The 16,550-nt window shown below is 39.4% G+C and overlaps 1 long non-coding RNA gene across 1 annotated transcript; it reads right to left on the minus strand.

The window, feature by feature from the left end:
- Positions 1 to 482: 482 nt before the first annotated feature.
- Positions 483 to 10,488, minus strand: LOC122466034. Its single transcript, XR_006291239.1, has 3 exons — positions 10,442 to 10,488; positions 9,112 to 9,233; positions 483 to 743 (listed from the first exon to the last, which is right to left on the minus strand). It is a non-coding gene; the product is annotated as an uncharacterized LOC122466034 (long non-coding RNA).
- Between the last annotated feature and the right edge of the window lie 6,062 nt (positions 10,489 to 16,550).

Raw genomic sequence — 16,550 nt, forward strand, 5'->3', positions numbered from 1 at the left:
GGCATTTCCAAAATGACCCTTAATGTCTGTTTAAATAAACGTGTAAGGGTGTATATATGATTAAGGACTATGTCATTGGTTTATGCAAGAAATGTATATGTCACATGATGATGGATGTTCATGTCTAAAATGGTGTACTTACTTATAAAGGGGAAACTATGTTGTAAAAAGCATTGCTTGGCTTACTAAGCTTCTGAAACAGACATGTAAACAAGACCTGCCACTGCATAGTAGATATTTTGTTGTAATGGCTTTCCCATTTCTGTAGAGCATATGTAGTAGCATAGTAGCAATCTCAGTAAAAATCCCGGTTAAGTATTTTTATTTATAAAAGAAAAAAATATGGATAAGTTCCCATGGGGAAAACAAACAAATCAAATCTATAACTCCACAACTGTATATCATCTTGTATATTAATTTAATCAATATCTTAACCATTGACCAACATCCTCTAAAGACACCCCAGCTATAATTTTGCCAGGTGTAAATAAGAACCTTTTTCATATTTTATTTGTAAGTAAGGACAGTAAAGGACTTTTTTTAGACATGACATTGTCTAATCAACAACTCCACAGGTACTTCTTTCATGAAGGATCTTTGATAGGTTAAGTGTCTGTTCGTTACTTCATCACCACTAATGTCTTTCTCATCTTTTCAGAGCTTGAAATTCATAATTATGGTACTTATCTGCTGTTGTGATTCACTGCTTCAGCTGTAAACCAAACATGAATGGGCTGCTGAATCTGTAGTGAACAGACATGAGATATGGCAAGTTTCAGACATTTGTTTTCTCTTTCTTCCTTGGGGTGTAAAGATTTTTTTTTTCTGCAGAGACACAACTGAATTAATTTTGGTATATAAAAGGAAGGCAAAAAATCTCTCAGGTACTAACTGCTGTTTTAAATTTTAATTTTCAGATAACTTGTCATACATACAGAATAGAGTGAAATGTGAAGAGGGCACTAAAGAAACTCAGAGCAATAAATATCAATAGTATCAGATCAATCTTTATTTTTTGCCTCCCTATGTCAAATAAAAGGTGAAAATTGCATTATTGTTTATTATTGATATATATGGATGGACCTGGTGCTCTGCAGCCAAATAGACTTATAGGTCTGTGCCCCAAGGAACTTACTCAGTAAGAGTCAAATTATGACCTTGGTCACATAGGTATAAAACTAAAGTAAGTCCACAAACTTCACTGAAGATACTCTGGATTTACATCTCTGGCCCTAAACCAGATACATATAGTTAGGGATGAAAATAAACCCAGGATGGAAATAGTATGGGAAGATGAGGGTTACAAGAGTGAAAGTTCATGTTTTTTAGAACATGTATCTTGTTAGTTCCTCCTTATTTTTATTTAATTCAACATTACAGTTTGGATTGGGGACTGTCTAGCTGTGGTAGAGTCCCAGAACCTGCAAATTGGATGCAAACATGTGTCCCACTCCATCATAAGTTATTGACTAGACTTGTCCTTTCTTGCCTTTGAGGTTTAGTGAGATCACAATCTGAGGTAGCGTGGCTACAGAAACAGAAAGGGCCTCAGAGTGAATAGCTATTAATAGGAAGACTGGTAGCACTGCACTGAAGGTAAGCAGTTGTTAATAAGTAAGAAGAGGTTAGATAAGTTTAGGATCCCATTTCATTTTGCAGCTGGGTCTCAAGTGTGCACTGTCAGCAAGACATGGAGTTCCTGAAGTCCTCATATCAGATAATGGGCCTCAATTTACCTCTGAAACTTTTCCTAGAACTTTGATTTTGAACATTGTACGAATAGTCCATGTTGCCCACAGAGCTACAGGCAGGTGGAGAGAGCAGTGCAGATTTTTAAAAGACTTCTGGAAAAATTCATGCACCGATATAAAGCACTCCCCCCCTGCCCCCACCAAAAAAAAAGTCAATATCACTTGTGTCTGGACTATCTCCAAGAGAACCTCTTAGGGGAAGAAGACTAAGGATGCTTCTACCTGTGGCACCAATACAACCTAAACTTAAGTGACCCAGCCTGAAGGAATTTTGAAAATAGGATGCTGGAACAAAAGTTTGGCAGCAAAAAACCATCAATGTTTGGCAGAGACCAAAAACACTCCTTTAACTGAGCCCAGGGAACAAAATTTGACTGAAAAGCACCTAAACATTTGGAACTCAGCAGAAACTCCCAGATCCTACCTCGTGGAGATTCCAGAGGAATTGGGTTCATCTTCAATATTTCTCTATACAAAGAGAATCTGGAACTTGCAGGTATTCTGTTGGGAAGCGAGCCCTCCCTCCACACAGTGTGCTCCATATGCAAACTCAGTAGAAGTGAAAACAGTCTGGAGGAGCGATCAGCCCCCCTCAGAGATTTGAACTTTAGAACAGTGCTCAGGAATGTAGTATAAAGAGTGAAGGAATTCAGCGTTTATTTTGAAATGTGTGTGCACGTGCATGCACACATACATTTATAATTTAAGTTTCAATATTTTATTAAAAAGGAGAGAGTGAAGTAGTTAGAGAATTCTTGGTCCGCGATAGTTATTAGAAAGGATCAGGATGCGTTTCAGGGGAGCTCTCTAATTGCTGTTTAATGCCTGGCTCTTTTCGTATACATCATCATGCTACAATTACATATTCTGTGTATACCACATTTTAGAAGTGTTACAGTTTTTAAATACTTTATTGGCACTATCTCTCCGCATAAAAACCTGTTCCTTCACGTACCAGAAGTTCAACTATCCAGGCCTCAGGAGGAGAGGGAAATAATAACCTCAAATATTAAAAGCATGATCTAAAATAACATTTTTCAAACATAATAATGGTGTGATTGTAAAGTCAAGTATATCAGAGGTAGAAGCAGGTGGTATATACTACTGGAAAACTGGAATCTCTCCAGTTTCTAATAGCATAGGATTCCAGTTTCCAAGTTGGATGGGGTGCAAGATATTGGACTTTAAACCTTTCTAACGGACCAGGACTGAATATTGCCCTGACCTGGGCCTCAGCCTAATATAAATTTGAAGAGAAATTTCACATTTAGGTGGTATGGCAGGAGTTTTTGGTGTGTGTTTTTAATAGTGGCTATTTGAAGCTGTACAGAGGATTGCAGTGCCAGAAGTTCACCTGGAATAGATGCACCTGTGGGAAATGAGCAGTAAAAGTAGCCAAACGTGCATGATAAATGTAACTTATCACCTGGCTTATAATATGTATCTGCACGATAGACCCCTACATCTGAGCGAGTGAGTCTAAATACATATCTGTAGTGAAAAAGTATGAACATCTTAACGTAAAAGGGAACATTTCTATAGTGATAATTATTTGTCAATCAATTTTAAGAAAACCTATGTATTCAGAGTTTCATGAAAATAAATAGGTGGCAGAGAGAGAAATATTTAAAAGAACAAAAATGCAAAGTTAGATCTCTGCTGCATAAGACAACATTGGACTCCTGAAACTTTTCAAGCTTGAGGATAGACTGTTGACATTAAAGAAAACCTCATGCTGTGATTGTGCCCACCGACAGAGAAAGATTATCTATGTTAATAGCACACTGGGGAAGATGAAAGTGTCCCAGACTACCCTCAACAAAGAACTAAGGGATGTCTACACTTAAACTGCCACAGCAGCACAGCTGCAGCTGTGTCCCTGTAGCTCTTCAGTGTAGTAGACATTGCCCATGTCTACAGGAGGGTTTCTCCCATCGCCGCAGCGGGTAATCCACCTCCTCGAGAGGCAGTAGCTAGACTGACAGAAGAATTCTTCTGTCAGCCTAGCACTGTCCACATCGGAAGTTAGGTTGTCTTAACTATGTCTCTCGGGGGCCTGGATTTTTCACACCCCTGAAAGACATAGATATGCCAATATAAATTCCCAATGTAGACCAGCCCTAAATTACACATGAAACAAATGTTATTTCAGGAGACAAACAAAGTTAGGCCTGGCCTACACTAGGAAAATTACTTTGGTAAAACTCTCTCTCAGGGCTGTGAAAAATCCACACCCCAGAGCAACACAGTTAAACCGACTTAACCCCCATGTAGACAGTTCTAGGTTGACGGGAGGGGGATTACTTATGCCAATGGGAGAACCCCTCCTGTCAGCGTAGGTAGTGTCTTCGCTGTGCTGCTGCAGCGATTTGTCCGTAGAAAAGCTCTTTTAAAAGCAGCTCTGAAATCTCTACATTACAGCCAGAAAATATGCTTTTAGTCATTTCTGTGTACCCCTTTGGAAAGATTTGTGTATGACCACAACACTGACTTTTAATGAGACAGATGAAGCTGAACTTACTTTACATTGAAACAGACCATTCTCTTGGAATGAATTTCAAATATTAATATGGTCGTAGTGTTTATCCATCGGCACTTGCTGTCAGGAAATTGGGAACATCAGCATTTCTTTAACCTAGGGGAAATTGGGGTTTGGTGCCAAGGAGCTGATTTAGCATGGAAAAAGTCAAACCAGTCCAAAGGGGGTGAGGTGGGGGGTGGACAACTATGCTTTCAGTGGAAAGCTACAGTGAACATGTGGTTTTCTCTAGTCTCAAATATTCATGTGGCCATACTTTATTCCATACATGGAAATACATTAAGGACACTTTAATACATTGCAGTGCTGACTATAGGCCAAGTTCTGCCCTCAGACACAAATAGACAACTTTCCATTGCAGTCATATGAGGTGGGGGGGGGGGAGAGGAGTGTATGTACATACTGAGAGCAGAATCTAGCCTTTAGGGTTTGCTCTGATTCTAACTGAAGTGAATGAAGTCTGGACTTTTGACTTCAACAGGAGCTGGATTAAACCCTCAATTTTGATAGACTAGATGCAAAATACATACTAAACTATTAAGAACCAATTAATTTGGTACTTAATTAACAATGTATACTACAATGTTGGGCCAAAGCCTGAGTTCCTTAATTCAGTGTCTGTGCAGGCAAACCATATTGGGCTTGGGATTGATTAGTACAGAATACAGTAATACTGAATTCATTTTATTTAGTCCTATTTAAAATGAAAGATGGGGAAAAAAACTACAAAGAAAAAATGGTTACAGAAAGAAATTGTTTCAAGGAAGTTAATATTTTTGACCTCTCTCTCTCTCTTTTGTTTTTCTACTTTCCAACCCATTCCCTTCTTTCTCCATCATTTCCAACTTCCCTTCCACAGGCCAGAGAGAAGAGTCTCTCTGGAATAACTGCAAGATATATCTGCAGAGAGATGAGAGACTTATTTCCTTCATTTAGACCTAATTTACCTTTCATTCCTGTAAGGGAGTTTTTGCTGCTGAATTCAATGAGCACAGAATCGGATCCTTCTTCCTTTTATATTTCATAATTTTTTTTTAAAAAATCCATAATTGGGAAGGAGGGGGATGGAATTGTCCTAGTCCAGAGTACAAATGTGAACCCGACTGGGGTATAAGAATATCACTACATTTAAGGAGAGGGAAAGTTTGCTGGGCAGGGGAAGAAGGATAAGAGGAAAGTGAAAATAAATTCTTACCTATAGTCATAGGCAAAATTCCCATTAACATCAATGGAAGCAAGATTAATGCTTTGTCTTCACTGCCAAAAAGGGTGCATTTTTTACCGTGCAGATTTTACTGTGAGGTAGGTACGTGAGGTCAACACTCCACTTCTGCCCATGATTGTCCTTGCTTATCTACCTCATGGTAAGTGCACTGCCTTATCTCCACTAGGATTTTACAGCAGAATAACTAACTTGCATTGGTTATCCCACAGTGTAAAGTAAAAAAAAACATAGCTGATGTCTAAATGAAGGAAGTGAGGCAAGTTTCCCAGCCCTGTTTTCTTTGATGGACTGTTCTGTGGTGCAGGAAAGTCTTCCACTATATGGAACTCGTGGGTTTCTTCTGGTTCACTTGAAGACAGAGAGAGGCTGACATGGTTTCTCCCTTGCTGGCAAGCAGCCTGACAGCTATGAGTGCAGGAGCTCACCAAGAGGACTACAATAACCAATTAGGGAAACAAGAGGGGTGAGGTAATATCATTCATTGTACCAACTTCTGTTGGTCAGAGAGAATAGCTTTCAGGTCCTGAAAAAGAGCTCTGTTGGTGAGAGACAATAGCTTACAAAGAAGTTGGCCCAACAAATGATATTACCTCGCACCATGCCCCACCCTCTTGTCTCTCATATTCTGGGACTAACATAGCTACAACACTACTATGAGAGAGATGTGTGTGCTCACAGTAAGAACATTGAAGATAGTTACTATTTATAGATTATTCAAAACAACACTGTACCTAAGAATTTGTCATTCAAAATACAGTGATCTACATACTGTATAGTTAAGTAGTATGCATGTAGTGATTATGTAAATCAGATCACCGGAACGAATTAGAGAGCTGGACAACTGGAGGGGAGCGAGGGAAAATCTGTACAGTTATGCTTCAGTAACTGCAAAGTATTCTTAGGTCAGGTAATTCATTTTAGTGTACTATAAGATAGTTTTACTGACTGTAAACTTGCCATGCCACCTTTTGTTTTCTAGGACGCACGTGGGATGACAGGGCAGTTAAAAATGTATCATTTTCTGAAATATTAATCACTCTAATGATCCAAGAAACAATAGAAAATTTACCAAAACAATAGTAGAATGTTATGTAGTCTTGGGTTCCAAAAAATAGAAAATACTATAGTTTAGAAAAAAAACCACTCTTTTCAATCAGCATACAACATTTAAAAATCAGTAGCACTCCAGAAGAATCTTGCATTATATATTTGAAGATGCTATAGTAAACAACTTTTTGTATTTGTAAAATAAGCCTGACTGCAACCTTGCACAGAGTTCTTGTCTCTGGCACCTGCACCAGGCTCTCCCTTGGAGCTGTAATGGCCTTTCTTGGCTGTATATTCACGCAACTCCCACACTGGATGTTCTGTGGCTTGGCCCTCTGGCCAAACCACAGGTTAGTCTAAACCCCTTTGCACAAGCAAGTCCAAATAAAAGACAAACATCTCCAAACTAATAGCCCTTCCATTTCTCTCAGACATTACTATAATTCACTTGTTGCCTTTACCTCAAGGTTTCCCCTGCAGGAGCCTGACCTATTCTTATTGTGTTCTTCCTCCATTGTTTCCTGTCTGTTAAACCCTATCTCAGGGCTTGCTCGCTCTCTCTCTCTCTCTCTGCCAGAGAGACTTGTCTTCTCGATCATCTCCCTCAGAACTGAGCTCCCTCAGTCTACTTAGAAGGCCTAGCTCTGCCACCTCTGTTCATGAGGCAATTAGTGAGCACAGCATGACTAACTGGTGATCTTTCCCTGGTCTTGCAGGTGAGGGAGGTTAAGCCCCATCACAACATGTAAAGCACCAAAAGATGAATAGCTCCACATGTATAAGACCTGTATGTAAAGATATCTGTCTCTGTCTAAAAGAATGGAAAGCCCCTATTAAAGTTTGAACAAATAGTATGCCAAAACAATAATTTTAATCAGCCAGTAGATTCAATATCAGCTTCTCGATCTTCATGAAGTTATCAACTAATGAAAAAAAAGATGAAAAATATAATAAAACGTTTGCCTTGTTGATTATAAAATTGTTGGTATACTGAAACATAAATATCTTATGAATAAAGTACACACCTTGTTTATACCTAAATTGCAAACACAGTAATCTAATATATCCATCTAATGCTATGAACTGGGGTGCGGGGGAGGACAGAAATGTATTAGAAATCACAAATTAGTGCACACATCATGCAGTTCAAGAGGCTAGATGGCCAAAACAAGAAAATAGTCAATTAATTCAAAGAGCCTTAATTGGAAGAAAAGCACATGAAAAAGCATCACACTATTAGGATTCATAAAACACACAATGCATATGGAATAGAAGATCTTTAATCATGTTAATCTGTAATTTTTGCTATGGAGACATATTATTGTCATAGAAAGAAACAGTGAAAGAGGAGTCACTGACAGATAAAGAACATATTGATTTATCAGGCATCTGAAGAAGTGATGATAGTCCAGGGGATTGGACTAGATGACCTCCTGAGGTCCCTTCCAACCCTGATATTCTATGATATATAATGAATAATACCACCTAATCTCCTCTTTTTGATTATTCCTTATTGTTTAAAATAAACACAGCTAACATGGATAACAAAGAGATGAAAGGTGTCTAACCTGGAGGAGAGAGCCAATATCAGATTTCACAACAAGGTAGGCAAGACCAAACTTTGTCACTAATGGCAAAAAAACCACAAAGATAATTTGTGACCGATTAAAGAGATTTGCCTGTACAATTACATAATAATGGGCAGTTTGATATAAAGTGCCAGTTTGAGATTCTTTATAAAGTATGAACATAAACAAATATCCAAACTTATTCCCTTTCAGAAAGAGAAAGAGGAGGCTCATTGTACAGTGAATAAATTAGTCAGTTATAAGCAATTAAAGTTATCTAATGAATGGGCCTGATTCACTGTGAAGTTACGCCAGCATAGGCCCTTTGATATCACACATGAAGTAATGCAGTGGTGAATTAGGCTCCTGCCCCTACTGTGCTAACAAAGTCACTCAGAGACCCTTGGGTTCAGTAACCACTGGTACCATATATTTACAGGTTATGCTCCCACCACATTCTCACCATATACAGCTTGGGTTCTAGTGTCTACAGCCAGGAGGGAAGAGCTATCACTTTGACTTCTTCCTGGCTTCCTTCCTCCCAGCCTTTCATGTAGCCCCAGGTTAACTGGGCAGGCAGCTGTATCCCATTCACCAATTAGGTGCAGGTTTTCTCTAGCCAGCTCCAATTTACTTCCCTTAACGGGACCATGACAGAGGGCTGAGTCAGCAGTTCTTGCCCAGTGTCCTGGCACATGCGCCCTATCTCTCTATCTGTCCGAGGCCTAGTCTACACTTAAACTCAGGTTGACATAAACTATGTGCTCAGGATGAAGGAATGAACTCCTTCGTATGACCTTATTTAATAAACACATGCTCAGATAAGGTGAGTTACAGTGCCCCAGGTAAAAGGCTGACCCACAGCGACCTGTACCTACAAGGCCAATAACAGAGGGAAAGACAATCAAAGAGGAAAAAATCCATTTTAAGATAAGCTCAGTGAAGTGAAAAAAAAATGGCAAAAGCAACCATGCAATATACCTGATCAACTCCTCCTGCACAGTGGAAATGAGACAGCGAGAGTGGAAGCTACCAGACCTGGGTATTTTACAGCTGCTGAAAAGCCCAAGGTAAGTGTCACCTTGACTAAGTCTTCAGTATCCCTAAAACAATAAAATGCTTACAGTAAAATCATAACTAGGGTGAGACTTCAAGTTATTTGCTGAAAAAATGGTACAACAGACCACTTACAAAACAGATTAAGAGAACCACCACTCTACATAATGAAGTTTGACTCAAGTGCAGTTAAGTCATCATGGGAAGCAGTGATTTGCTGAAGGGGGTAGAGGCTGTTTAGACAATGATATAAGACTATAATCAAGTCTGCCTGCCCATTGATAGAGTGGCCTGTCAGCTACCAAAAATCTGAGTATATAAAAAGTGGGAGCTCTTAATGTTTCCCAAAGTAATCATTAAAGAAAGACACAACTATGAAGAGAAACTACTCTAGGTGCTTTATTTCAAGTAAGTTGGGAGACTGCAGAAGGACACAAGTGATGTTTTTTGGAAGCTTGTTCTGGGTAGTGACATGTGAAGGAATAATTAGGCCCATTTTACACATGCAGTTATAATACTACTTTTCCTGTGTATAAGTTGGTTCCTTCCTTGCACAGAACCATTTGCGAAACAAGAACCCCATGTACATATGCTGCCAGAGCTTTCCTCATCTCAGGAGGCTCTGAATTCCTGTGGCAGAGATGCCTGACACCTGTCAACTTTCAAAGCTATCTAGGTGTTGCACAAGCCATTGAAATGTGTGACAAATGACTGAAATGGGAAGCAGCATGATTTGTTTTCAGGTTGTTTTCTCACTGGGTGAACGAATTAAACCAATTTTGCAATCAATTACAGACCGGGGGCAAGGAGGGTTTAAGGGGGCTCCCTGCCCAGCTTGCTCAGGGCCTCGGGTTTTGCATTGAGGGTCCTGCTTCAGCTTCTTGTGGGGAGGAGAGGTTTAAGGGAGAGAAAATTGATCCTGCCCCAACACAATTAATTCAACCTACCTACAATACAGTTAATGCAGACCCCCTCCCCTGCCCTACCTTTCAGCAGTGCTATCTTGGTGCTACCCCAGACGTCCTTGCTGCTTCTCTGAGTCCCTGCTCTTCTCCGCCCTTTCCCCTCCCAGCCCACTAGCCAACAGTTCCTTTTGGAAGAAGGGAGCAACTTGGCTTCTCTATTTTTTCCACTGGTGATGCAGAGGACGTTGGGCCACAAAGAAATGGAGCCTCCCAGCCCGTGAACCATTTCCTCCTCCCCTGCTGTGGAAACCTGAGCGGGCTGCGTTGCTACATGCTCATCCCTCTCCTACCTAAAAAATAACTGGAGTCCTTTGGTCCCAGAAGGGTTTGCTTCCACATGCAGAGGGCTGGCAGGGCTCGACCCTGTTTCATTAGCAGGGCTTCTGTAAAGCTCTTATTCCCGTGGTACGTCAGTAAAGGAAACAGTATATTCCAGTCTCTTTGTTACAAGCATAGCTCTCACTATTCCCTTACAATACAAGGACACAAGTGATAATGAATGCAAAATAAATAAATAAATGAGTCAGATCCTCAGCTGGTGTAAATAAGCATAACTCCATTGGCTTTAATGGAGTTATGCCAATTTAAACCACCTGAGGATCTAGTCAAATGTACTTCCAACTTTATCATTTGAGGTGTCAGAGAGAAATGTTATAGTGTAAACTGACAGCCCCGCTACCCCTTTGGGACTGTCCCTATAACTGTAGGGAGAACACTTTGAGATGATATCTGTGTGAATATAGCAAACCTGCCAATGGAGCACTCATGTCAAGGTCACTCATGTGCTAGTGACATTTAATTACAGTTTTGCATTTGATTAAAAAAGACAAAAGTTTGACTCAAACAGGCATGACTAGAAGCAATAGATGCTAAATTATTCTGTATAATTCTGTGATTTCAAAACATGAATTAGCTGATGCTTTAGGCAATGAACTGTTGAAGTTTTAATGTGGAAAGTTCTGCCTAGTACCATTAATAAGAGCTGCCCTGACAACTGCTTATCACTCACATGCCAAACAGGATCACGTAGACATGACCAGCAGGACACGGGTAATAAGTATTTAACAGAATCCTCTTTTAAAAATCTACTTTAATGCAAGACAGGACTCTTCATACTCCTAACATTTACTTACAGAAAATAAATAATACATGCTGATGAATGAAGCCCTGAAGTTCAGAACTGGGAGTAACCTCTGTTTTTAATGTATTGTGCTGAGACGTGACAAGGGCAAGACTCATTAAAATTATGAGCATATCATAGCAGCAGACCAATGAGGCACAGCATAATTATACACTCATTCCAACAGTAACAGTACATTAACAACATTACCTTATACAATAATTCTCTGGGATGAAGAAAGTAATTACAGAAAATAGTAATTGTTTCAAAACATTCCTGCTAGCATTTGATTAAATTTTTTATAGGGTGCTGATATGCATTCCTCCTATGAAGTATTTTAAAAGGTACTTACAGTACTACGAGGGGAAAATCAGAGGAGCATATTTTAGGTAAAATGATGCCATGAAATTTTTCTATATGTAAGAAGTTTATTTTGTGGGTTCATTTCATCTGAAGTTGTAAACTGCAATTTTACATGTAAAAACATTTGGTGTCTCTTGCTTAACTGCTACTTTAGGCACCTACATCCAAAACTTAGATTCTCAGAACACCCCACTCAGCTGTGGCCTAACCCTGTAGGCATCTAAATTCCTAAGAGGCCCAAGTTTCCACTAGTAAAGTCCCCAAGGAGCAAGAGCCTCCTGTTCTGCCACTGGGCACATACGCATCCATCTCAGTCCTCACTCTACACAGCAACTCAGCCATGAACTCATATCTAATCCCTGGTGGTATTCATATAGCAGGCATTCCCTCCCCATCTCACCTGCAGGACCCAATCTAATAGATGTGCTCAGAGGCCACCTTAGATGATGTCTACCAGCTCAGCCCCTCCACCAAACAAAGACAGAAGATGAGGAGGAGGTAGTGGTTACCGTGCCCTTTTACAATTTTTATCTCAATGATTAGAGCACTCACCCAGGATGTGGGAAACGTGGGTTCAAATCCTCCCTCTGCCTGATTCATAGTCAGGGATTCAAATCCAGGTGTCCTATCTCCTGCTGTCATTAAATTCATTTATTCATGTTTTTATATAATTATCACATGTGGAACTATTTCAAAGTTTCACTGTAATTTTGTTTCTTACAGGGTCATTCTTCTCTGCCAGAGTACAAATTTCCCATAACATCTCTTCTGAGGTTCTGCTGTCAGTCTCTCTCTAGTTATTCCATTCTATCAGCTATTTTTAGTCTTTTCAAAAAGATGTTTACAATTCATTGCTTGTAATTTTCTCAAAGTTTGGAAATATCATTTTCCCCCTTCACTGAGTTTGTCCTTTATTGTTTATCAAATATTGACTTTCTCCACTGGGTTTTTAATGAAGTACAAAAAAAAAAAAAATCAGCAGGACTGCCTTTTGTTTACTTCCTTGTGGACACATTATTCATTTACTACTACAGCTCCTGCAAGTGGGATAGCTGTTTCTCAAGAGACAGTAAGGAATTTACAATCCATATTTTAGACATGACATAATGAATTGGAGTACCTAACAGCAGGGAAGGGAAGGATGGAGTGAAGAAGAATGAGAAGTATCACAGATTGCTCTTTTCCTGAACAAATGGGGAGCTATAGAAGGAGGCTCCTCTGAGGCAGAATGCCTTCCAGTACTCCCTACCACCCTCAATGCTGGTCTGTGGCTAAATGGCAGATTTTTCATTCAAAGATCCCAATGCCTCGGTAACTCAGAGGTCACTGGATGGTACACAAAACAATGGCTCAATCAAATGCTGAATATTCAAGTAGACATGTCAGCAAATTACTTACATTCATTAGCTTTTAAAATACATCCTTCATTTTATCACCTTTATTGCCAACCTTATTTGACTTGGTTGGGATTTTTTGAAATAATTGCTGCCTTATTCACTGCAAACAGGTGCATATGTCTTGACGTTTTGGGCAGGGAGACTGTGACTTGTCATTTAGGCACACCATGTCATTAGGCTGCATAAACCCCAATGGGGGTGTTAGACGTAGATTGGCATTTCTCCAGATTGAGCATAACAGGGTTTATATGAATCTACCACATGTGCAATGAGGAGAATATTCATGATAGCCACCCTTTAGCCCCTCCACGTCCATGGTTAGTTCACTATCTCTGTAAGGGACATTTCTGTCAAGCAGTTTTGCAACATGAACTCTGACAACTGTGTTCACCTTCCAAAGCCGCAACATGAAAACGTACCAGTTCCTTGAATTCAGTATACTTAGGGGGGAAAAAAGCTTGCCAAAGTTTGATTTAGATTAAAATATTTTTTCAACAGAAAAAGAAAGGTGACAAATGCACAGGAAGAATCAACAACCTGCAGCCTTGGTCTAATCAGTGTAGAAGTAACTGACTTCACTGCAAAAATCAAAATAGCCCAGTGCAAAGTATTTAGTGTGTTAAAGATTTAAAACCTTGCCCATAATCAGCTGTAAGAAAAGGCTGCTGCTCAAGTACAATCACTTTACCAATCACTTAAAAAAAAAAAAAAAAAGCAGATGGTTTTAGGTTTTATTTGTAGCTTTTAGCTCATCATATCCTGTCAGTCATTTAAATATTAGTTGTTTTTTTTTCCTTCTGCCCCTGCTCCCTCAACTTAAGAAGCTGGCATGTGAGACAACGGTTTCTGTGAAACAAAATGCAGAGCTTGGAGAAATGAATTGACACTAGACCTGGGGCTACGTCAAAGTCTGTAGGGTACGTCTACATGGCAAAACAAAAAGAACCCACAGCAGCCAGTCTCAGAGACTGGGACAGCTGATGCAGTGGGTCTCAGAGACTGAGTGGGAACAGCTACACTGCTACTTTTAGCCCCAGAGCAGGAACCCGAGTCAGTTTAACTGGGTACTGAGACTCGCTGTTTCAGGTTGGTTTGGTTTTTCAATGTAGACGTACCTGAGGTTTTCAACTCCAGAACATAGATGTGGCCTGCTTAGAGAGTGGGAATAGTTGCAATATTTGGATATAGTTCCAAATCTCCTCAAAACTCAGTGTGTTTGGATCTGAGATTTCAGTTTGGACCCTTCTGTAACTGATACTATCACCATTATGTATGCTCTCTCTCGCCATGTGGAATGAAGAATCAAGCCAAGGATCTTTAACTTCTTGGTTCACATTCTATGTTGTAGTAATATAAACACTTTGGACCTGATTCTAATCTCATTCTACTGTAAAATTGGTGTGAAACTCCACAAGCTTCAGTGAATTACCCCTAATTCTCATGGGTGGAGTGAGATCAGAATCAGCCCAATTGTCTTTCACATGCTTGGGAATCAGTGATACCATCACAGTTTAAAAATCACAAACCTTTTCTCATCTGCTCCCAGTAAAGTCCAGCTACTATGCTAGCATATAGCAGTACCCACTGACTTGTCATACCAGCATCGTTTCTTTTCTGATATTCTAGGCTCGAAAAACATCTCTCTTGATAGCAACAAAAACAGAAGATGAGTTAACTGTAATAACTAATAAAAATGTGGTCTCCACATATCTAAACCTTCCTATCCATACTACCTGTTGATGCTAGGTTGCTATAAGTCTCTGAATAGCATTTCTAAACGTACAGGGAGGGAAAAGGTTTCAGCTTCACTGCTTGATGATTGTGGAGTGCTCTTGCAGAGTTATCAGGCTGATCAATTCATGACTTCTCATTCACATTGGTCCTTTTGTGGCAATATCTTATTACTTAGATTAATTAGAGACAAGTACTGAAGAGACATTGGGTGCCTATAGAATATAAATATGATGACTAATTCAGTCATTAATTACTTTATATGGTACCTCTACTTCCTTGTGATTTTTTTTTTTTGTTAACATAGGTAAATAATGAATAGGAAATTGGTACCATAAATAATACTTCTGAAAAGATAGCATAGGTCTGAAATAAGGAGTAGTACACAACAAATATGTATGAGAGACCTTATTACTGGGATAGCTAGGATTCAAGGTTGTATCATTGCGCTTTCATTCATCCTATGAACCAGCTGCCAGCCATTTTCCCCAGAGGACAGCTATTAGTTCCTTGGCTAAGTAGCAGGAGTAGCAATATAAGCAACATTAAACAGCCGTTTCCCCTCTATTCTTTAACTATCAGTGCTGAAATTGTAATTGAAATTGTAAGATATGGATACCAGCCAGAGGGTTGTCTGGAATCCATTCAAGTGGATATAATTGCAGGAAGAGACCATTTTTAAAAATAAAAAGTTTATCAAATTGAGGTTAAATACATTTGTAGCTTCTTATAGCTTCTCACAATTCCTGTGAGTAAATGTGCTAAATGATTCAGTAATGGTCTGGAATCTTGGTAAACAGGGTTACTCACTAGCTCACAGGTAGCAAGGACACGGTACAGCCTCCACTACTTTTAAATGATGGAGATATGCTTCTTCTTGTGGAAGTTTGATGTATATTAGGACACTACACTACATGGCCTTGATTGAGCAAAGTACTTAAGCACATGCTTAATTTACAATACATGAGTAATCCCATCCCTATTCAGCAAGGCACTTAAGCATGTGCTTGTTTTCAATGGGAGTTGTGTGTGTGTTTAAGTGCTTTGCTGAATATGAGCCAAGTTTTCCATATTGTAATAATTTTTACATGTCCTCGTATACATGCAATGAAAAATTCATTGTCCTTGACTCACACCAAAAGTGTCACTCTTAAGGAATTAGATCTGCAAAGTTGCATCAAATATTTCTTACCAACAGGGGACACAAGTCTGTACCATCTCAACTCCAGAAGAAAATAGTACATTCAGATCACACATTTATAAGTAAGATGTAATGCCGGCAAGAAAAGGAGTATTCCATAACTGCAGTTAGTAGGTAGTTATAGAGTGGCAATAAGGATCCAAGTCTACTTGTTTCATTCCCTGAAATGGTGAGGGTAACTCACAAGCATTAATGAGATATGTGTCCTGGGAACCACTCAGTATAATTTAAGATTAATCTAAACCACAAAGGGTTGATTCTGATACCCTTACACTGAATAGTACCCGACTCCACAAATTGTCTCATTTATTTCAGTGGGACTATTCATAAAGTAATTGTGAATAAGGGCAGCAGAATGGAGCCTGAAGTCTGGATTCAGATTGAGATCCAAAACCAAACTTTTCCATAATCTAGGAGTGTTTGGATCCAGAGTTTCAGTTCATGCTCACCTCTAATTGCAATAGGAATTTTATTTGCATAAAGTGCTTCCTATTCTGATAAAATAATTTTTTGATCCAGTGCCTCAAGTCCATCCTATCAAAATTGCTATAGTCTAACAAGCCAGAGAAGATCTCCTCTAGTCTAGG

Source organism: Chelonia mydas, chromosome 5 (assembly GCF_015237465.2).
Source record: "Chelonia mydas isolate rCheMyd1 chromosome 5, rCheMyd1.pri.v2, whole genome shotgun sequence".
NCBI lineage: Eukaryota > Metazoa > Chordata > Testudines > Cheloniidae > Chelonia > Chelonia mydas.